The 22219-nt window shown below is 48.3% G+C and overlaps 1 long non-coding RNA gene across 1 annotated transcript in view; it reads right to left on the bottom strand.

The window, feature by feature from the left end:
• The window catches only part of LOC309607783, a 51951-nt gene extending 47397 nt beyond the window's left edge, over window positions 1-4554 (bottom strand). The window contains exon 1 of the long non-coding RNA XR_014232544.1: window positions 3166-4554. This is a non-coding gene — a long non-coding RNA (uncharacterized lncRNA). The remainder of the gene's footprint in view (window positions 1-3165) is intronic.
• Window positions 4555-22219: the final 17665 nt, after the last annotated feature.

The following is a 22219-nucleotide window of genomic DNA, read 5'->3' as shown; positions in this document are numbered from 1 at the left end:
AAATTTAAAAAAAAACTAGTTACTAGGGAATTCCCTGGTGGTCCAGTGGTTAGGACTAGGTGCTTTCACCACCAAGGGCCTGGGTTCAATCCCTGGTCGGAGAACTAAGATCCGGCAAGCCACAGGATCTTCTTTTTTTTTAAATTAATTAATTAAATAATTAAATTTATTTTTGGTTGCATTGGGTCTTCATTCCTGCGCGCAGGCTTTCTCTAGTTTCGGTGAGCAGGGGCTACTCTTCGTTGCGGTGCATGGGCTTCTCATTGCTGTGGCTTCTCTTGTTGTGAAGCACGGGCTCTAGGTGCACAGGCTTCAGTAGTTGTGGCACACGGGCTCAGGAGCTGTGGCTCGCGGGCTCTAGACAGCAGGCTCAGTAGTTGTGGTGCATGGGCTTAGCTGCTCCGCGGCATGTGGGATCTTCCCAGGCCAGAGCTCGAACCCGTGTCCCCTGCCTTAGCAGGTGGATTCTTAACCACTGTGCCAGGAGGGAAGCCCGGAAGGTTAGTTCTAATGCACTATAGGATGGTCTTTAAAAATGTGACATTTTATTGGAAGTGCATTTTATGTTTTTGTTTTTTGGCCGAGCCATGCAGCATGTGGGATCTTAGTTTCCCGACTAGGGATGGAACCCGTGCCCCCTGTAGTGGAAGCACAGAGTCTTAACCACTGGACCGGCGGGGAAGTCCCTGGAAGTGCATTTAAAATTTTCTGTCTTGATATTTGGAGACTCCAGTGGACTAGCTACTGTTGCCAAGGCAGTATGACTTTGGGCTATTGCAGGGATCCAAAGGGGTTTTTGTTGGTTTTTTAAAAAAATATTAATATGAGAAACATGGAAAAAGTAAATATAGAAGCCAAATTCAGCCTCTTTTCTCTTCAAAATGCATAAAATACAGATCCTCTGGTTATATCTCTGATTAAAAAATACAAAGACTTTCCCAACTGGCAGAGAGACTTTCTCCCAGTTGGTGGAGCTGGTACCATCAGAGTCCTCTTCTCATTCTTTGTTCTGGATTGAGGCCCTTCTGAAAATGTGGGACATTGATTCTACACAATATTAACTCCTCACCTCCCAACATGTTTACCTCCAAATGGAAAAATCCTTTATGTGAATAAAGGTGGCCTTCGAGGTCCAGAGTGTTCTCTTTGAGGGAACTCATGAAGAGAAGACAAAGAAACGCATGGTACACACCACACAAATACATTCAGTTGGGTTCCAAAAGATTCAAATGCAGATGAGAATAAAGATCCCACCACCAACCCATCTTTTTTCCTCTGTGATTATTCCTTCTAGTCAGTATGATGTGAAAGTGTTTGGTCACGAAGGTGGACTCAAATCATCTGATGATGGGAAGAATCAAAGCCTCTATTTCCTAGAATACTACGTAAAACTTCTGTAGAAACAGATAACATCTTTGCTTCCTACTAACTGGAATGTGGTATTTTAAAATCAGAAGTCCAACTGCAGATCAAGAAACCCTGTAGTACAAGGCACTTTTTAATCAAAACCTCCAAAACCAGGGTATCCTTAAGACAAACCAAGGGTTCAAACAAAATGCTACGCTGCTACCAGAGACCTGGAGATAAACAGGAAGTCTTTGAAGTACAATGAAAATACAACTCACAAACCTCAGAGTAACGATTTTTAAAGAACTATTTGGAAGCTCTAGGAAAGGGCTTGTCTCATGCTGGGAAGCTCGCTGGACCCCATCGGCTCCTGCTCCCAATAAATGATGCTGGGAGTGTGTCTGGAAGAATAAACATGAGACTGAGCATTCATAGGAACGGTATAGGTTTGATGTCCATGTGCATCTTCACACGGGAACACGTGAGCAGATCTTTGGCTCCATTCTAGGCAAGCTCCTCTCATCCGACCATTCAAAACTGCCCAGCCACTCCTACCATGGACAGATACTTCCTTTCACTCAGTGCTCAGGGTAAATCACCTGGTTTGGATGCGGTTTGAGTTTGATCCTGTGACACCATCAGAATTTCCCACCAGAGATAAATGAGGAGATTCTGGCCTTTATTAGTATGCTATGAACACAGGTGTCCTGGCTGTACTTGCCAACCCTCCTATTTTTATCCACCTCCCTACCTGTGAGTGCCTTTGACCTACTCTGAGCTCAGACCCCTGATCTATTAGAGTAACTCTGTCAGCCTTTCTTTAAAAATGAACAGGAGGGGCTTCCGTGGTGGCGCAGTGGTTAAGTATCCGTCTGCCAATGCAGGGGACACGAGTTTGAGCCCTGGTCCCGGAAGATCCCACATGCCGTGGAGCAACTAAGCCCATGTGCCACAACTACTGAGCCTGCGCTCTAGAGCTCGCGAGCCACAACTACTGAAGCCCGTGCACCTAGAGCCCGTGCTCTGCAACGAGAGGCCACTGCAATGAGAGGCCCGTGCACCGCAACGAAGAGTAGCCCCTGCTCCCCGCAACTAGAGAAAACCCGTGCACAGCAACGAAGATCCAATGCAGCCAAAAATAAAAATAAAATAAAATAAATAAAGTTTAAAAAAAAATGAACAGGCAATAAAATGAATTTAACCCAGAAGCAGCAGCTCAGCAAGGGAAATGAAAACATCAGAAGCCGACCTTTTCGGCCGAGGCCAGAGCTTCAGGGGTCCCTCCAGTCCCCTCCCCCGCCCCCTCCTCCCTGGTACTTTATCTAATAGAGGAAGGAGCACGGAGGGACTTGGCTGAATCAAGGGACTTGCGAGACTATGGATGAGTTTTAAGCCCGAGACGCAATTAAATATTATTGGAACCTACTGTAAGGGGGGCGGGGAGGGGAGGTTAGGAGGCTGAGAGGCTGAGTCCCAACGCAGCGGGTCCAGCCCCGGGACCCAGAACAGACGAACCCCGCCCCCCGCTCGATTCCCAGCAGTCAGGATGAGGAGCGCTGCGACTCCAGCCCGGACCCTGCGCCTCCCCCTCCCCGAGTCCCGTCAGGACGCTCAAGTCGGCCCCTTGCTCACCCCAGCCGGCCCGAGCAAGCCGGGCGGAGGGCAGGGGCGAGGTGACGGACCGAAGTTCCCCTGGACGAAGATGCTGCGCACAGCTCTTCCTAAAGAGCAGGGGCGGCTCGAAGCGAACCCCAGTGCCTCAAAAGTTGGTCTCGCCGGGAGGTCCGGGGACGCGGCGCCGGGGCCGGGCCAACTTACCTGGCGCGCGGCCCGGGGGGGCGGACGGGGCTTAGCCGGCGGGGTCAGTCCAGCCCGCGGCGGCAGTTTGGCCATGGGCGCGGCCGGGCCTCGTGCCGCCCTCCCCTCGGGCTCTGGGCACTCTGCCACGGTGGAGCGAAGAGACGCCGAGCCGGGAGTTCAAGCTCCGCGAGACCCGGGCTGCATTCTGGACGGTGGGGGCGGGGCCGCTTGGCCCTCAGTCACGTGCCCGGTCCTATGTCAGGCGCCCTAGCTTTAGGGCAGGTGCCCAGCCTTCAAATCATGTAAACCGGCTCCTCGTCTCTGAAAGGGCTCCAGGTCACTGTTTGCCCCTCCAGCTTGCAACTTCAAAAGTTGTAACTTCCCCGTTGACCCCAGCGCCTAACATAGCTTTTGGCAGAAAGGCTGAGATCAGTGATTGTTCAACAGTCGGATAAGTGAGACCCTTCTCTTGGGGGAGGGGTGTGCGGACAGGAGGAAGAGGCTCAGATGGAAAGGGAAGAAGGAAGTTGGGGGAGAACTCAAGAGAAAGGGCAGGGATGAACACAGCCCGCCCACCCAAATACTGCCACTTTTACACGCTCCACTGTTCTCGACCACCAGCCCCGTTTTCCAGATGCCAAACACCCACGCAGGCCTGCGGCTTGCAAACTGCAAGCCCAAAAGTCAAGCCAGGTAGTTCTGCCTGTGGAGAAATAAAGGGCAGTCAGACTGCAGACAGCCTGTGAGGCTGTCTGGCCACTGGGCCACCCGACCAGACTGGAAGTGCCTCGTCGGATGCTGAAGGCTGAACTCTGTCTCCTCTGTGAGGTGAGGGGATTTGAGCCAGAGAGTCACAGGCACCCCGTAGCCAAGCCCTCCTCTCTGGGCACCTCCTTGGGGTTCCGTCAACCCCATGCAGCCCATGCTCTCGAGCAACAAGGACGAGCTGCGCTGGCTGCGCTTGGCTGAGCAGGAGTATTCTCTGCAGCGCACCAGGGAGCAGGACTTTGAGATGAACGGCCGAGCCCTTTGCATCCTCACCAAAGACGACTTCCCACTCCGCTCCCTGGGTTCAGATCAGCGTCACTCACTGGTTTCTCTGATGCAAACCCGGGGGAGCAGGGGGTGGGGTGGGGAGCTGTCCTGCTCCCTCCCTCTCCCCTCCCCATTTCCATCCTACGGCCTCTGCCTAGCATCTCCATCAGCAAGAATCTTGTGACGGGACATGCCAGCTGTCACCTGGTCAGCAGCCTGCCCTCCCGCCCCACCCGCAGCTGACGTTCTGTATGAGTTGCTCCAGTACATCAAGACCCAGCGGCAAGCCGTAGCACGTGGGCCCTTTTTCGGAAGGGCTTGCAGGCAGAGGGTGCCCACTCAGCCCTTCCCCTGCTGCCTGGAAGGTGAGGAGGCTCTCTTTGGACCTCTGAGACCCTCCCCCAGATTGGCCTCATCAGAGGGCAGAGCTTCTTCCAGGCAAAATGATGAAAGAGGCAGCAGTGTGGGCCAAGCTCCCCATCTCCCCCTGCCCTGCCTCCCCAACTCTCACCCCTGCCCTCTGGGACTGTCCTCTAGCCGAAGGGCCTTGCCTCTCGTCTCCCCCTTTCTCTGCTCTCCTCTCCAGCAGAGGGTTGTTTATGTGGCATCCCTCTCTTCTCCTCCTGATCTCTCCATGGAAATTGCTCTCCTCAGGGTCTCCAGGGACCTGCACACAGGGCTGTTCATGTCACTCCCAGTCCTTACTCACTCCTGCAACCTTCCAATTGCTCGGGCCAAAACGCTGGATGTCATTTTTGATTACTTTCTTTCTCTCTCATCCTCATCCCAACTGTCAACAACTCCCGCTGGCTCTACCTTCAAGATCTACCCAGAATCCAACCACTTCACACACCTGTAGTGCTGCCCAGGGTCCAGCCCCTGCCTCCTCTGGAGAACCTCCTCACTGGTCTCCTTGCTTCTGCCCTTGATCTCCTATGATCTATTCTCAACAGAGCAGCCAGAGATTCATAAGTCAGGTCACGTCACTTCTCTGCTCAAAATCTTCCAGTGGCTCTCATCTCACTCGTCAAAGCCCCAGTCCATACAACGACCTCCCTGCCCTCAGCTGTCCTCTCCCACTCCTCTCCCTCTTGCTCATGCTTCTCCAGCCACACCAGCCTCCCTGCTCATTGAACAAGCCAGAGACACCCCTGCCTCAGGGCCTTTGCACTTACTGTTCCCTCTGCCTTGCAATCTCTTCTCTACATGCCCACATAGCTCACTCGTCTACCTCCTCAGGTGTCTGTTCAAACGTTATCATGTCTGTGAGGCCTTTCCCAGAATTCCCTATTTGCCTTGTACAGTAGTGCTTTATCCCTTCCCCCCATATTGTATACTACTTCTATGTCCTTTTTTATTTTAATCATCTGTCTTCCTCCCCCTCCCTACCCCACTAGAATGTAAGCTCCATGAGGGCAGAAGCTCTTTTCAGTTTAGTGATGTGTCCCCAACATTCTTAGAACAATGCCTGTCTCATTGAAGGTTCTCCATCAATAGTTATTGGGTGGATGAAGAGGGCACCTGGGTTCTGGACCTGGCTCTGTCACCTCTTGGCTTTGTGAACAATTTTACAGATGAGGGAGCAGGTTTGAGAAACTAAGTTACTTGTCTGGGAGCTAGGGTTAGCAACTGGGCTGTCTGGCTCTCACCCACACCCTCCAGTGCTTCCCTGACCTTCTAACCAGGGGCTGGGTGTGGGGAGAGCACTAGGAGTGCAGCCCCACGGGCTCCCGGGCATGTCACTGAGGGGGTCTGGGTGGGGGGAGGCTCTGGGCCCAAAGAATCGATGGTGCTCCTCTGCTTGCAGAGGGGATCGGGGCCTCCTGCAGCAGCCACCAGCCCTGGGGCTTGCCAGCTCCTTGAGCCATGTGGATGCCCCTGGCCTGGCCAGCTGGCCCCTCAGCAGGCAGGAGTCCCTCAGTTTATCTCACTGTGTGGAGCTCAGCTGCAGGGCTGAGGGTGTCTCCTCCTTCCCCACGATGCCACAGGCCTCCACTGATGGCAGGATCACTGGTGAGTAGGAGGCTGTGCTCCCCTGGCACACAGGAGGGAGGTGTGCTGAGGCTGAGTCCCAGAGAGGGGTGGGTAACAAGGAGGAGGGTTATTTTGATCTGGGGAATGAGAGGGTCTGTGCTGGGCAGTGGTGTGTGGAGTGACTGTCCTGTGTGCTGGTCACAGTCTGGTCACAGCAGGCAGAAAGTGCTGCCCGGGATCGCCAAGCCCACCCTATGTCCAGGCCAGGGACGATTTACCAGTCATAGTTCAGACAGTCAGACTGGCCTAGAGTATGCCCCCTCCCCATTTAAAACCTTATTTATTTTTATAATTAATTTTAAAAAATTAATTTATTTTTGGCTGCTTTGGGTCTTTGTTGCTGCTTGCAGGCTTTCTCTAGTTGTGGCGAGCGGGAGCTACTCTTTGTTGCGGTGCACGGGCTTCTCATTGCAGTGGCTTCTCTTGTGGAGCACGGGCTCTAGGCATGTGGGCTTCAGTAGTTGTGGCTTGCAGGCTTTAGAGCGCGGGCTCAGTAGTTGTGGCTCACGGGCTTAGTTGCTCTGCGGCATGTGGGATCTTCCCGGACCAGGGATTGAACCCGTGTCCCCTGCATTGGCAGGTGGATTCTTATCCACTGCACCACCAGGGAAGCCCAAAAACTTTATTTATTTTTAAATAGTTGAGTGTTTACTATGTGCCAGGCATGGTTCTCAGGCTTTTATTTAACCCCACAACAGCCCTCTGAGGTTGGTGTTATTATTAGCCCCATTTTACAGATAAGGAAAATGAGGCACAGAGAGGTTAAGTGACCTTCCTATGGTCACACAGCAGTAAGTGGCAGAATTGAAGTGTGAATCCAGGCAGTCTGGCTCTAGGGCCTGAGCTCTAATCAGGTGATATACTTCTCCACATTCATTGTTAAAGGACTGACTAACAGACAGGTAAACAGATGGACTGACAGATAAGCTGACTGCCTTCCCAAAGTGTGTTTTCTAGCCATGGCAGGGCCACTACATTTATCCTAAGACACCCCAGAGGGGACAGAAGCTTAGCTCCTGGGTTGAAAGTGACTGGGAGTCACTGAAACACAATTATTTAATTTTAATATAATGCTTAACATTCTTTGAGCACTTACCCTGTACCAGGCACTGTGCTAAGGGTCTTTTGGTCAATTATGTTACTTAATCCTCATATCACCCAACACGAGGAAACTATGGCTCAGAAGAAGTCCGGTAACCTGCCCCCCATGCCCGAGCCAGGTGGCCCAGGTGGGACTTAAGAGCTTGTGCCCAGGCTCCCCCTGCCACTTGCCCTTCATGATAGCACATTCGATTTTCCAGAACCTCCTGCTAGGGTGCTGGCTGGATAGGATGGATGTTACAATCCTTATTTAATAGAGATCCAGGAGGTTGAGTGACTGGGCCAGGGGCAGAGAGGGACCTGGAGACAGGGTTCCAGCCGCCAGCCACTGGCCAGTGCCCCTGCCACCTGCCCCCGGGCGAAGGGCGTTGGCTTTGGTGTCTGAAGAGCTGGGTTAGGCTCCCCATTCTGCCTGCTCCTTAGGAGCCTGGTGACTGGGATATGTCCATACCTCTCTGAGCCCATTTCCTCATCCCTTCCTGGGGGTAAAGGTCTCCACCTGTTAGAGTCAGGATGATTGAATGAGACAAGTAATGAGGCCCACGTGTGGCTGTTTCTGTTAGTACCGTTGTCTTCACCATCCCGCTGCACGCCTGGGCCCCGGCTTCGAGAGCCCCAGAGTACCTTTCTCATGCTTGTCCTCACAGCTCCATGAAGGCACCCCGTCTGCACCCTCTGTGCTCAACTGCAGACTGCCAGCTGCTGTGGGATTACAAGTATCAGCTGCTCTCTGACACCAGGTACGAGCCCTACATCAAGTGGGAAGACAATAATGCCAAGATCTTCTGAGTTGTGGATCCAAATGGGCTTGCCAGATTCTGGGGAAACCACAAGGTGAACCTCAGCCAGTGGGCAGGATGGTCTCAACACACATGACAGGGCAGGGGTCACAGTGGACCCCTCAGCACTAGGGGACAGGCCTCAACTGATGGGAGCTTCACCAGCAGCCCCAAAAGTGTTGGGATCATTTTTTTTTTTTGAATTTTATTTATTTAGTTTTTATACAGCAGGTTCTTATTAGTTATCTATTTTATACATACTAGTGTATATATGTCAGTCCCAATCTCCCAGTTCATCCCCCCACTCCCCACCCTCCATTTCCCCCTTGGTGTCCATACATTTGTTCTCTACATCTATGTCTCAGAAGCCTTGCAAACTGGTTCATCTGTACCATTTTTCTAGGTTCCACATATGTGCGTTAATATATGATATTTGTTTTTCCCTTTCTGACTTACTTCACTATGTATGACAGTCTCTAGGTTCATCCACGTCTCTATAAATGACCCAATTTCGTTCCTTTTTATGGCGGAGTAATATTCCATTGTATATATGTACCACATCTTCTTTATCCATTCGTCTGTCGATGGGCATTTAGGTTGCTTCCATGACCTGGCTATTGTAAATAGTGCTGCAATGAACATTGGGGTGCATGTGTCTTTTTGAATTATGGTTTTCTCTGGGTATATGCCCAGTAGTGGGATTGCTGGGTCATATGGTAATTTTATTTTTAGTTTTTTAAGGAACCTCCATATATTCTCCATAGTGGCTGTTGTTGGGATCATTTTATTTTGGGAGATTCCAAGGGACAGGCAGTTACTTCTTGAGGATGGGGACTATCCCTGGAACTCAGGAATCTTGCCTTCTAATTGCTTAATTCCACCTTTGCTTAGCATTTGAGGCTTTCAAAGCACGCTTACATGAATTGTGCATCATTTGCTGTTAAGCCAGATGAGGAAGCTGGTACCCTGGAGAAAGCTGGGACAGAAACCCAGGTCTCAGGCCCCGCAGGATCATCAGCTGTCAGGGCTGGAAAGGCCTGGGGATGACCGAGGCCAGCATTCCTAACGTGAGGAGTGCCCATACCTAAATGGGTGTCTGCCAGGGGATTTTAGGTGGTTTACTCCAAATTCTAATAATTAAGTATTTATTTTAGTAAGCATTAGGATTACAAAATTTAACTACTTTGTCAATCTCATGATTGACAGTGGTGATATAAAACCAGTGTGCTAGTCTATAAATAAATTCATTTAGGTTAAAAAGAATCTTTAAAGAAAACAATTAACAATAATGATCAGGCTTCCCTGGTGGCGCAGTGGTTGAGAATCCGCCTGCCAATGCAGGGGACACGGGTTCGAGCCCTGGTCCGGGAAGATCCCACCTGCTGTGGAGCAACTAAGCCCATGTACCACAACTACTGAGCCTGTGCTCTACAGCCCGCAAGCCACAACTACTGAGTCCGCATGCTGCAACTACTGAAGCCCTCGTGCCTAGAGCCCGTGCTCTGCAACAAGAGAAGCCACCACAATGAGAAGCCCCACGCACCACAGCGAAGAGTAGCCCCCGGTCGCCGCCATTAGAGAAAGCCCATGCGCAGCAACAAAGACCCAACACGGTCAAAAATAAATAAATAAGTTAAATAAATTAAAACAAACAAAAAACCAATAATGATCATCTGCAATATATAGTATCTCCTAAAATGGCACAGCATTTGATTGCCAAGCACTGCTCAGAGGGCTTTGCCTGTATTAACTCATTTAATCCTCACAACAACCTCATGGGGTAGATATTTTCAGATGGGGAAACTGAGGCACAGAGAGGCGTATCAGCTTGTCCCAGTGTTTGCAGCCAGTAGGTGGCAGAGCAGAGACCTGAATCCAGACCATGTAGCTCTGGGCCCCACCCTGTTTTGTGGCCTCTGGGTAGTGCTGGTGGCTGGAAGGATGCAAATGACTAAAGTTTGGGTGTGCTTATCTGGAGGGAGGGAAACTGAGGCCCCAAGAGCAGCAATTCCATTTAGTGAGCACAGACCACATGTTAAGCACTGTGCTAAGTGCTCTCATGGATTAGCTAATTTAATGCTCACAACAAATCTGTGAGATTGATGTTTTTATCTTCATTTTATAGCTGGGGCAACAGGTACAGAGAGGTAAAGAAACTTATCCAAGGTCACACAGCTGCCAAATGGTGGAGCTGGGGCTTAAATTGACACCAAAGCCAAGCCTCTTTGTCCCTACTCTGCACAGTCCACCCCCCAGAGAGAGGAAAAACTGACTTGGTCAAAGTCACACAGCTAGGTGGCAAGGCCCTCATGCTACCCCACCATGCTGTCTCTCCTACTAACTATATATTTATTTGTTACTACTCGTGACATTTGCCATTTAAAAGCAACATGCAATTCACTCCTGCCCCATGGGTCTCAGTCAACTAGGTGACAGAACCATCCCATTGTTTCTCCCCCTGGCCTTCCCCTGCCTTTCTCCTTCCCAACACATGAGAACTTTCATATTCCCTAACAGACCCCTGGGCTGAGGGGCTTAAGAAACCATCCAGTCCAACCTGCTCCCTCCCAGGCCCGGAAGGAGCAGGGTGGGGATTGGGGGGTGATGTGGGGCTGCTTTTCCTTCCAGAAGCGGGTGAACGTGACCTATGAGAAGATGTCGCATGCCTTGTGCCCCTACCATAATCTGAACATCATTAAGAAGGAACCCGGGCAGAAACTCCTGTTCAGGTGAGTGGCCTAGGGGCCAAGATGCCAGGGGGAGTGGAACTGGGGTGGGGTGGGGTGGCCTGGAAGCCCTCTGCAGCTGGGGCAGGGGCTGATTTGCAGCTGGGGCCTGAATTCCAGATTTCTGAAGACACCCAGGAAGATCAATCAGGACAAGGGCAGCAGCAGGGAGCTTCTGCAGAGCCAGGAGCAGGACAGGGTGGACTTCAAGGAGGAGATGCTGGAAGTCTCTCTGTGAAGGACACGTGGACTCCAGACACCGGGCACCAACGGGGCAGAGATTGAGTCTCCCACGAAGGCAGCTAGCTGTTCAGGGCCTCCTCCCTCCTCCCAGGGCAGCAGGGAACCCCAGCTGGGTTTTGCACTCTCAGATCAGAGCTGGTGTCTCAGACCTCAAAGCTGCCTGGGGACCTGGAACAGCTGAGCACCGGCAGGCCTCACCTCCAGGACACTGTGGGGGCATTCTTTGGGTAGGGCAGCCCTGGTTGCTAAGTGGGAGCACAGGCAGTGAACTTTCTCCCTACCCTGCCCCTTAGTACCTGCCCAGCGTAGGAGAGGACTCCAGTCGCTGAGAGAACATCCAGCCTAATTCCTTCAATTTATGGAAGAAGGAAGCAGAAGTCCCTCACTGAGCCTCAGTTTTCCTCATCTGCAAAATGGGCATGCTCATGAAAACCACCCTCCGGGGGCTGGTGCATGAAATGGAAAAAAGAATTACTGCTTTGTCAACCTTAGTAATGATAACAAAGATGATGCCTGACAGTTAAGTGCTTACCATGTGCCAGGCCTTGTGCCAAGGGTTCTACCTATATTTTATCTCATTCAATTCACATACCAACCACCGGAGGTTTAAAGATGGGGAAATGGAGGCAGAGGCTTGCAGAGCTGGGATGCTTCCCTCGAACCCAGTGCTGTGACCTGTTTTCTTTTAGTGCCTCTGAATGTACTGGGCACTTCTCAAGCAGAGGCCATAGCCCTACCTCTCTGCCCTCAGCATCTTCATAAACAGTTTATTTCACCTGGCCCAACTCCCTTGTCCTCAGTTTTCAGTCCTTGGTGACTCTGATCATGACCCAGTAAAGATCGCCCACCCCACCCACATCCTGGCTTCCTATGCTCCTATACCCGTATCTGCCAATGGACCTTGGGCAAGTTATTCTATGTCTTTGGAGCCTCATGTTTCTCATCTGCAAAATGGGGATGCTATTCCTAACCCGACCTCACAGGATCCCCAGAAAACTTGAATAAGACAGTAGTTGTGAAGTACGACGTGACTGCCCTATAAGGAGTTAAGAAAACTTGGCAAACCCAAAGCTGCTCTAAAGCATGAAAATGCCTCTGCTATTGGTTCAGCTTCTCCTCGCTGTTCCCCAGCCCCCCAGGTACCTCCCGATGGGGTCAGAGCCTCTGCCCTTGCAACCCTGGGGAAGCTGGGGGAGAAAGGAAAGGGAGTGTTTTCAGTTCATTGAAAACAGAACTTCCTGGATTCGAATCTTCTTTTCTGGAAGGAAGAAACCACCTCTGCCTCTTGCCTCCAGCAGGTCAGAAAAACACCCCCACCGCCCACCCCCATCTGGCTGGGCCTGATCTGGCCTTGGGTCACTGTTGCCAAGAAGCTGATTTGGGACTCAAAGCTGTGACTGCTCATAAGCAGGGAAAATCCTGGCTTAGTCCCGTCTTGGGCCCTGGACAATTCCACACTAGAAGGGGCCAGGCAGGGGCCTCGGCCAAAAGGTTTAGCAGGAAAATCCTAGGCCCCTTTAGTCTTCCTGAGACTGTTCCATCTCCTTGACTTTGCTCCAGGATGAACCCATGCCCCATAGCTTTTCTCATCATCCCCAGCCCAGAACTACATAAGGGGATTGGGAGGGACCATCGAAATCAACTCGTCCAGCCTCTCCTCTTACAGACAAGGCAGCTGAGGCCAGAGATGGGGAGTGACATGCCCAAGGACATACAGCCCAGCTCAGCGTGCTGCCTCCTCACGGTGCCTCATTTCTAACTGTCTCGCATCTCATGGGTCCAAGATGTAGATGTTTAAATGAGAGGATGGAGTCATAAGTCACTTCTTCCAGTTATGATGTTGGCATCTGCCTGCTGTTGTCTTAATGGTTGTCAACAGCTACATATCCCAAAGACTATGTCTTCACGCCGGGGTGGTGCAGGGAGTGTTAAATCTCACCCAATGCTGGGACCGTTGGGGCCAGGAGTGAGCAGTGGGCTTGAGCAGAGTCCACCACCCCAGACCCCAGATCCCTGGACTCTCCACTCAGCTCTGGGCTGAGCTGCACCCCGTTTCTCCAGGAACATTAGGCCCTGGTCTGGGATGGATGCCTGGGTGCCAGGAATAAAGGGATTCATTCAGCCCTTCCTTCCATGAACATTAATTGAGCACCTCCTGTGTACCTGGCACGAGAGGAAGCTCTGGGTTTATATCCATTTTTTACACAATTAAATTCCTGAAAAGTGGTGGGTCACCGAAAACAACATATATCAAGATGGACTTCCTCACAAATCACCTTAACAAGCAGGAAATAGAGTCCCATGGTTTGAAAAAGTAGCCAGCCACGTCCTTTTTTGCCATATTACATTAATGTCAATAGTAAATAAAGAGTTTATGAAAAAAAAGTGAGTATATTGAGAAGTTCATGATACAAGTCACTGTCTCCATCCAGTCAAGCCATTTACAGCGCTAACCCAGGAGCATGGGCTCCATCATGTCCACCTTCTCCTTATGTGGATTCTCTTTTTTTTTTTTAAGATTTTTTTTTGATGTGGACCATTTTTAAAGTCTTTATTGAATTTGTTACAATACTGCTTCTGTTTTGTGTTTTGGATTTTAGGCCACGAGGCACGTGGGATCTTAGCTCCCCAACCAAGGATCAAATCTGCACCCCCTGCATTGGAAGGCAAAGTCTTAACCAAAGGGACCACCAGGGAAGTCCCTCCTTATGTGGATTCTTGCCAACAAAGTCTTTTTCTCTTGAAAGGAAGCTCCAGATCTAGCACTTCCCCCCAGCTTTACTGAGACATGATTGACGTATAATGTTGTGTGAGTTTAAGGTGTACAACGTCCAGCACTTTCTCCCATCCTAGTGGCCCTGCCATGTCTCAGGCTCTTACTGCAGGAGGCCTGGGCTGATGCTAGTGACCCAACATCTTTCTCATGCAGGATCCTAGTTGTGATAGCATTTCTTGGCTTCTTCCTCTGATTCCTCCCTATGGTGTTAATCTACATTTTCTAGTCAAGTGTTCTCTTAGTTTTATAGAGACACACAGAAAACACACACACTTACAGAGCAAGGTCTTGATGCCTCCAAGCCATCCAGGGTCTGGTCGTGAATGTGAAGGTGGTCCAGGCTCAGGAGGAGCCCTGTGCAATGCTGGTGTCAGGTCCCCTCGGTCCCCTCCTCCACACTGGCTTGACCACTCAGTTTGATGACCTCTGAACTAAGCCACTCCTGGGACAGCCCCAAGATTTGGGTAGGGAGTTTTAAAGTGGGTTGTCCTGAAATCAGAATGTGCATGTTTAAAAAATATTTTTATTTTAAAAAATTTTATTTATTTATTTAGGCTGCACCACTCGGCATGTGGGACCTTAGTTCCCTGACCAGGGATCGAACCTCTGCCCTCTGCAGTGGAAGCTTGAAGTCCTAATCACCTGACCGCTGGGGAAGTCCTCAAAATATTTTAATCATGATCTTAATTTTTTAAATTCCCTAATCCTTGTAAATTAACTGCTCCTATGGGGAGGGCTGGGGGTGGTATACAAAGGAGAGCTGGGCCCTGCCCTTGGGAAGTTCACACATCAGTGGGGGAAGCAGAAGTAGCTGATGAGCGACTTTGTTGCAGTCCCCAGGGGGAGGTCACTGAGAGGTGAATGTGGAGAACTAGAGGCTCTGGTGAATTCTGCTTGGGGGGCGGGGGCAGGGAGAGTGTCCTAAGGAGATCAGGCAGGCTTCTGCTCTGTTTTTCTCCTTCCCTTTTGGAGGGGTGAAGTCTGGAGGTGCAGTGTGGAGGAGGGCCTTCTGATCATGAGGGGTCAGGGAAAATGCGGGGTGCAGGGCAAATGGGAGCAGGGCAGACTGCAGAGGCCCATCCCTGCCGGAGGGCAGAGGGGGTCCCTGAAGTTCATGCTGGGGTCAGCCTGGCTCACTCAGACAGGGAAGCAGACCAGGATTAGGGCTGAGACCCTGAGAGGGTGAGGAGAGAGCCTTTAGGAAGAGGGAGGGGGCTGTCCTGTGTCTGACCCATGAGGAATGCAGGGGGAAACTCCCAACAGCACCACCTGCGCAAAACCTATTTCATGCAGCAGCTGATGCTATGAGGATATAAAACATTGCTTGAAGCCCGTCCACAGGGAGACTTCAATTGTCCACCCAACAGACTTACTGGGAAGCGCGGTCCCAGGCCCTGTGCTGGCCCTGTGCACCACGTCACAGGAGCCCGACTGGCCTCTGACACCCAGATCTAGGCTTGGGATGGACAGTTGATTAAAACTGTGCTCTTTTCTCAGGAATGAAGTGAAACTGGAAGGAGAAATGGTGAGAGGAGCAGCTGGCCTGGGATGGGGGCATGTTCCCCGCAGGGGCAGCTGAGCCCTGCGGTTCACCGCCCAGAGCAGAGTCTGAGGTGGGAGCTGGGGCCCATTTCAGGGTTTTAGGAGGGATGAGCCGAATCCAACACTCACCTCAGATGGAGCTGCCCTGGCCCACTGACGCTCAGATGTTTTCACGTCTGTTCACATTAAATGAACTCCGTGTGGTAAGGCTAATGTATGAAGCTCATCATGGCTTCTACCGGCAGTTACAGAGGCCTTTGATGATAATAAATGATACAGTAAGATAATAAACAAATAATAGTGTAACAAACATAATGAAAATATGCACTTTGGCAGACAAGATCTTTCAGCATCTGATACCCATGTAGCAAAAACATGGAGGTTTTTTTGTTTTGTTTTTTTACTTCTAGGCAAAGACAATTCAGGGTCACTCCCAAATACAAAGATGAGTGGAATGAACAAATGAGCCTCCTCCTGCACCCTTCCCCCGCCCTCAGGTGGCTTCCCAGTTTGTCATCCCAGGAATCCGGAATAAAGTGTGGGAAGGAAGTGTTCCCTCCAAATCCAGGGATATGCCTCAGCAACTCCTGAGTCCTGTTAATAAGTCCTCCCTGTACTAGTGACCTCTCTGATGCCTGCTGGTGCCTGGCCCGGTGCAGGGCGCCCCCCTGAGTTCTCACAAACCCTGTGGTCCTCATGAAACCTTTAGAAACTCTATTCTGGTTTCACTGCTTAGGATTCTAGGGACACTCAGGCTGCAGGCTTCTCTCCATGGAAGGGCCTGCAGTTTAAAACCATGTTCACCAGGTGGCGCAAAGCCTCTTGTGTTGGTGTTCGGGCCACTTTCTGCTGAACGTCTGTTCTGTGACAGAGCATGCCTGCCCTCTCCTACTAAGATGTGAGTACAACTCTCCAGCTCAGGCATGCTCTGTAAAGAGACATCCAGCCCCTGCTTGACTACAGGGATGGGGAGCTCACCATCTCCCTGGGCAGAGTTAGTAGCAGGAGTGAGGGTGGAATTGAAGGTACCAAAAAGCTACCTGTTCAGTGACATCACCCACCCTCTCCCAACCAGCAGGGCAATGGTTTCTGAAATTCCTAGATTCCCAGTCTCTTTGTTGGGAATAACTTACCTGCTTTTCTTATCACCTTTTCCCTGAGTAGTTTACCAACTTTCTGAGCAGAGGCCAGGAGTGTGTAAAAAATCTATCTACCCTCACCGCACACACTCAGCCACTGATTAGGAATCAAAAGGACTGAGGCTCCCTCAGTTCCCTGGTGGCTTTAGTGCAGTCAGCCTCCTCGGCCTAAGTTTCTACAGCTGTTAAATGAGTAACAGCATCTTCTGCCCTGCCTACCACATTTTCTTGAGAAACTTCAAATGAAACAATGTATTCATTTACTTCACAAATATTTATTAAGCACCTATGATACACTAGGCACTGTTCTAGAAAGTGGGGAATACAGTGGTAACCAAGACAGATGAGTAAGTGATAAACACAGCATATGATGTCAGGTGGTGATAAGCACCATGAAGGAAAATAAGACAGAGTTAAGTGAAGGGGCCAGTTTTAAATTGAGCTGCCAGAGATGTGAAACGCTTGTGAAAGTAGAAGCAAGTCATCGTCACGTACATCAACTTTCCCCCTGTAGTCTGCTATTTATTTATTTTTGGCTGTGTTGGGTCTTCATTGCTGTGCATGGGCTTTCTCTAGTTGTGGCAAGCGGGGGCTACTCTTCGTTGTGGTGCACGGGCTTCTTGTTGCGGTGGCTTCTCTTGTTGCAGAGCATGGGCTCTAGGTGCGCATGCTAAGTAGTTGTGGCGCACGGGCTTAGTTGCTCTGAGGCATGTGGTATCCTCCCGGACCAGGGCTCAAACCCGTGTCGCCTGCATTGGCAGGCGGATTCTTAACCACTGCACCACCAGGGACGTCCCTGCCTGACCCCTTTTATTTGGCCTATGGTTCCCACCATAAAAGTCACGCCTGATATAGACAATGTTGTTAGTTTCTGTTATGTGCAACCAAACTCAATCCTAATGGGTATGCATAATGCAGACAGGAAGGCCGGGAGGAGAAGACCAACATGGCCCAGAGCTATCCCTCTCTATCCCCCTCCTTTGCCCATGGGGGAGCCACAAGATAAGACCAATGAGATCATAAAGTCTCCTGAACAGACCTCATCGCTCCAAGTTAGTCTAAACATCCCAACTCAAGGAAGCCCTGTGTATTGTTCACAGTGCTCTGGCTGGAAAGCCCCAGGGTTCTAAATATGGCCCTTGAAATCCCAGTAATTCTGATCAGGAAGGGATTTCCCCTCAGCCAGATGATTGCCCACTCCAGCCAGTGACACACTTAGGTTCTCAACCTGTGGCATGGGGTGGGGGTTGCGGGGTGCATATCAGGTTCTCAGGGAGCAGATGGTCACAGTATGCAAATCTCCAAGAGATTCTGAAGCACCTGAAAGGCACTTTTCTTCCCACCAGCCCTCCCAAGCATCAGGATCTGGCCCAGTTTTAGGGATGGGGAAACTGAAGATCGAAGATGTCGAGGGGAGCTTGAGGGTCTGGGATCTGGCTTTCACTCAGAGACCCCTCCAAGCTTTGGAATAGACCACGCCAACTCTACCCCTCCACAAACACTAAAGTGATTTGCAATTTTTAAAAAGTTTTGTTTCCCTGGCTGAACAGTGAATAAATCACCAACTTGGGTACTGATCGGCATCAAAAAGAGAAAAGGGACTTTGACAAGGCAGGAGATCTGAACTAGAGCTGACAGCGGAAGGTCCTCAAAGAAATAACAGAAAAAACTTGGTGGCTCAACCACATCTTATTTTGAGCAAGATGAAGTTCTTTTCTGATACTACAAATTAATTCATCTGACTCTATAGTGAGGAAGACATGCCCAGATCAAAATCCAACCCCCCTTCAAAGGGAGCCAGTCCTGATGATTCTGCATCTACTGTATTAATTAAGGTATCTACTGTATCAGCTATAGCTGTAGCATACAAATGGAAATCTCAGCAGCTTATTAGCATGATAGACATTTTGTTTTGTTTTGTTTTTCTTCCACTTTTATTGAGATATAATTGACATACAGCACTGTATAAGTTTAAGGGGTACAGCATAATGATTTGACTTACATACACCATGAAATGATTAGCACAATAAGTTTAGTAAACATCCATAATCTCATATAGATACAAAATTAAAGAAATAGAGAAAAACTTTTTTCTTCCTTGTGATGAGACTCAGGATTTACTCTCAACAAGTTTCACATGTAACATACAGCAGTGTTAATTATATTTATCATGTACATTACATCCCTAATACTTATTTATCTTTTAACTGGAAGTTGGTACCTTTTTACTACCTTCCCCCACCCGACACACACTCCACCTCTGGTAACCACAAATCTGATCTCTTTTTCTATGGCTTTGTTTGTTTTTGAAGTATAATTGACCTACAACACTATGTTAGCTCCTAATACACAACATAGTGATTTGATATTTCTATACCTTTCAAAATGATCAAGATAAGTCTAGTTACCTTCCCATCACCATACAAAGATATTATGTAATTATTGACTATATTCCCCACACTGTACATTTCATACCCATGACTCATTTATTTTGTAACTTAAAGTTTGTACCTCTTAATCTCACTCACCTATTTCTCTCCTCCTCCCATCCCCTTCCCCTCTGGCAACCACCTGTTTGTTCTCTGTATCTATGACTCTGTTTCTGCTTAGTTATATTTGTTCATTTGTTTTGTTTTTTAGATTCCATATATAAGTGAAATCATACAGTGTTTGTCTTTTTCTGTCTGACTTAATTCACTTAGCATAATACCCTCTAGGTCCATCCATGCTGTCACAAATGGCAAGATTTCATTCTTTTTTATGGCTGAGTAATATTCTGGGGTGTGTGTGTGTGTGTGTGTGTGTGTGTGTGTATCACATCTTCTTTATCCATTCATCTATTGATGGGCACTTAGGCTGCATCCATATCTTGGCTACTGTAAACAATGAATATCTTTTTCCATCCCCTTTCGGTCTGTGTGTCTTTAGATCTGAAGCGAGTCTGTTATAGGCAGCATATATATGGGTCTTGTTTTGTTTCCATTCACCCACTCTATGTCTTTTGATTGGAACATTTAGTCCATTTACATAAAGTAATTATTGATAGGCACCTACTTATTGCCATTTTAAAAATTGCGTTTGGGTTGTTTTTGTAGTTCTTTTTTGTTCCTTTCTTCTTCTTTTGCTCTCTTCCTTTGTGATTTGATGACTATCTTTAGTGTTATGTTTGGATTCCTTTCTCTTTTTTTGTGTGTGTATCTATTATAGATTTTTGGTTTGTGGTTACCATGAAGTTTATATATAACTATACAACACACACACACACACACACATACACACACACACACACACAAAACCCTGCATAATCCGTGGCCTGCCATGTATCTTCTAACTTCCTCTTATAGATTGAATTGTATTCCCCCAAATTCCTGTGTTGAAGCCCTAACCTACAATACTTCAGAATATGACTATGTTTGGAGATAGGGTCTCTAAAGAGGTAATTAAATTAAAACAAGGCCATTACAGTGGGCCCTAATTCAATCAGACTGGTGTCTTATAAAAAGTGGAGATAGGAACTCAGAGGGATTCCAGGGATATGTATGCACACAAAGTAAAAACCATTTAAGGAAACAGAAGGTAGCTGTCTGCAAGCCAAGGAGAGAGGCCTCAGAAAAAATAAACCCTGCTGGCACCTGCATCTTGGACTTCCAAACTCCAGAACCGTGATAAAGTAAATATCTGTTGTTTAAGCCACCCAGTCTGTGGTACTCTGTTCTGGCAGCCCTAGCAAACTAGCACCCGTTCTTCCTTTTGAGGATTCTCTGTGTTATGGTTCAGTACTTTGATAAATTAACCTGTGATGATGTTTTAATAGAGGTGATGGAGTCCCTCAAATTTCCCTCAGTAACATATCTAAGCTTGAAACATGAATCTTCAATGCCTAACCCCTAAAAGAGATTGGCAGTGAGTTAATACAGGTATCAGCTCAGCACCCCTCTTGCCATCCTCCTGCTAATAATTGATTTTGCCTATGGAAGCAGCTCCTCTCCTACTCCATCACAGTCTCCTGGTCCTGGCAGTTGAGGAGGGCCCTGTAACCTAGGCAGGGCCACTGAGAGAAGCTCATTCCCCTGACCACAGTGATTGGTCCAGAGATGGCACATTACCCAGGACAGGCCAATCAGAGATCTTCCCTGGGATTTTTCTAATTGGAGCTGGCAAGGAAGTTATCCCCAAGCTGGTGGTGGCCATGTCCTCTGCCATGAGGGGACGCCAGGGAAGAAGGAAGGTGATGTGGGGTCCCAACAGGGGTTGGTCTCTCACGTCCAATTGGTGGGATTTCTGAGCTGTACGAATCCCTGTGGATCTCCCTTCAATTCTCTGACAAACTCAATAGCTTTTTAATAAATCTCTCATTTAAAATGGTTTGAGCTGGGGTTCTGTCTTAGGCAAATAAGAAGAATCTGACTATATTTTGAGGAGAAGGTATAATTTTCAGTCAAACAACTGCTTGGAACCTTTCAAGTTCACTCCCAAGCCTGATACTTTTCTTTTTCTTAGGAGGTAAGTTCCCCATCATTAGAGGTTTTCAAGCAGAAAAGTGATGTCCTTTGGGATGACACAGAGGGAATTATTGCATTGGAGCTCAAGAGATTTAACTGGGTGGCAAGAATATTCTCAGTAATAATCACTGATCCCATTGTGTACAGTGTCCTCCTGCTAGGGATTAGAGGCCTAGTATTTGAATATGGTCCTAGTATTCTCTCAAACCCATGGACCAAGAGTTTATGATCATCAATGTAATACACCATATTAGTAAAATGAAAAACAAAACCCACATGATCATCTCAATAGACAAAAGAAGCAGGTGACAAAGTCCAAATGCTTTTATGATAAAAATAAGGAACTAATACTATAAGAAAACACCTTCAACCTGATAAAGGCCATTTATGAAAACCCCACTGCTACCATCATAGATGCTTTCCCCCAATATCAGGAGGTTCTAGCCAGGGGAATTAGGCAAGAAAATAAAAGGCATCCAGATTGAAAAGGAAGAAGTAAAACTACATCTGTTCACAGATGACATGATATTGTATATAAAAATCTTAAGGGAAAAAGATTTATTAGAACTATTAAATGAGTTCAGCAAGGTTGCAGGATACAAGATCAATCTGCAAACATTAACTGTATTTTTATAAACTAACAATGAACATCTGAAAATGAAATTTAAAAACAATTCTATTTACAGTAGTATCAAGAAGAATAAAATATTTAGGAATAAACTTAAACAAAGTGCTAGAGATATACTCTGAAAACTACAAAGCATTGTTGAAAGAAATTAAGGAAGACCAAAATAAATGGGCAGGAACTTCCCTGGTGTCCAATAGTTAAGACTCTGCACTCCAAATGCAAGGGGCCAGGGTTGTATCCCTGGTCGGGGAACTAGATCCTTCATGCATGCCGCAACTAAGAAGTCTGCATACTGCAACTAAGAAGTCCACATGCCACAACTAAAAAAGATCCTACATGCCGCAACTAAGATCTCTTGCAGCCAAAATAAATAAATAAATAAAATGAATTTTTAAAAATGGGCAAACATCCCATGTTCATGGATGGGAAGATTTAATATTGTTAAGATGGCAGAACTCCTCAAATTGACCTATAGATCCAGTACAATCCCTATTAAAATTCCAACCTTTTTTTTAGAGAATTGGAGACGCTGATACTAATAGTCATATGGAATTGCAAGTGACCCCC

The sequence above is a fragment of the Balaenoptera borealis genome, assembly GCF_965194805.1.
Source record: "Balaenoptera borealis genome assembly, chromosome: 12".
NCBI lineage: Eukaryota > Metazoa > Chordata > Mammalia > Artiodactyla > Balaenopteridae > Balaenoptera > Balaenoptera borealis.
This window is presented reverse-complemented; position numbering and strand designations above follow the sequence as displayed.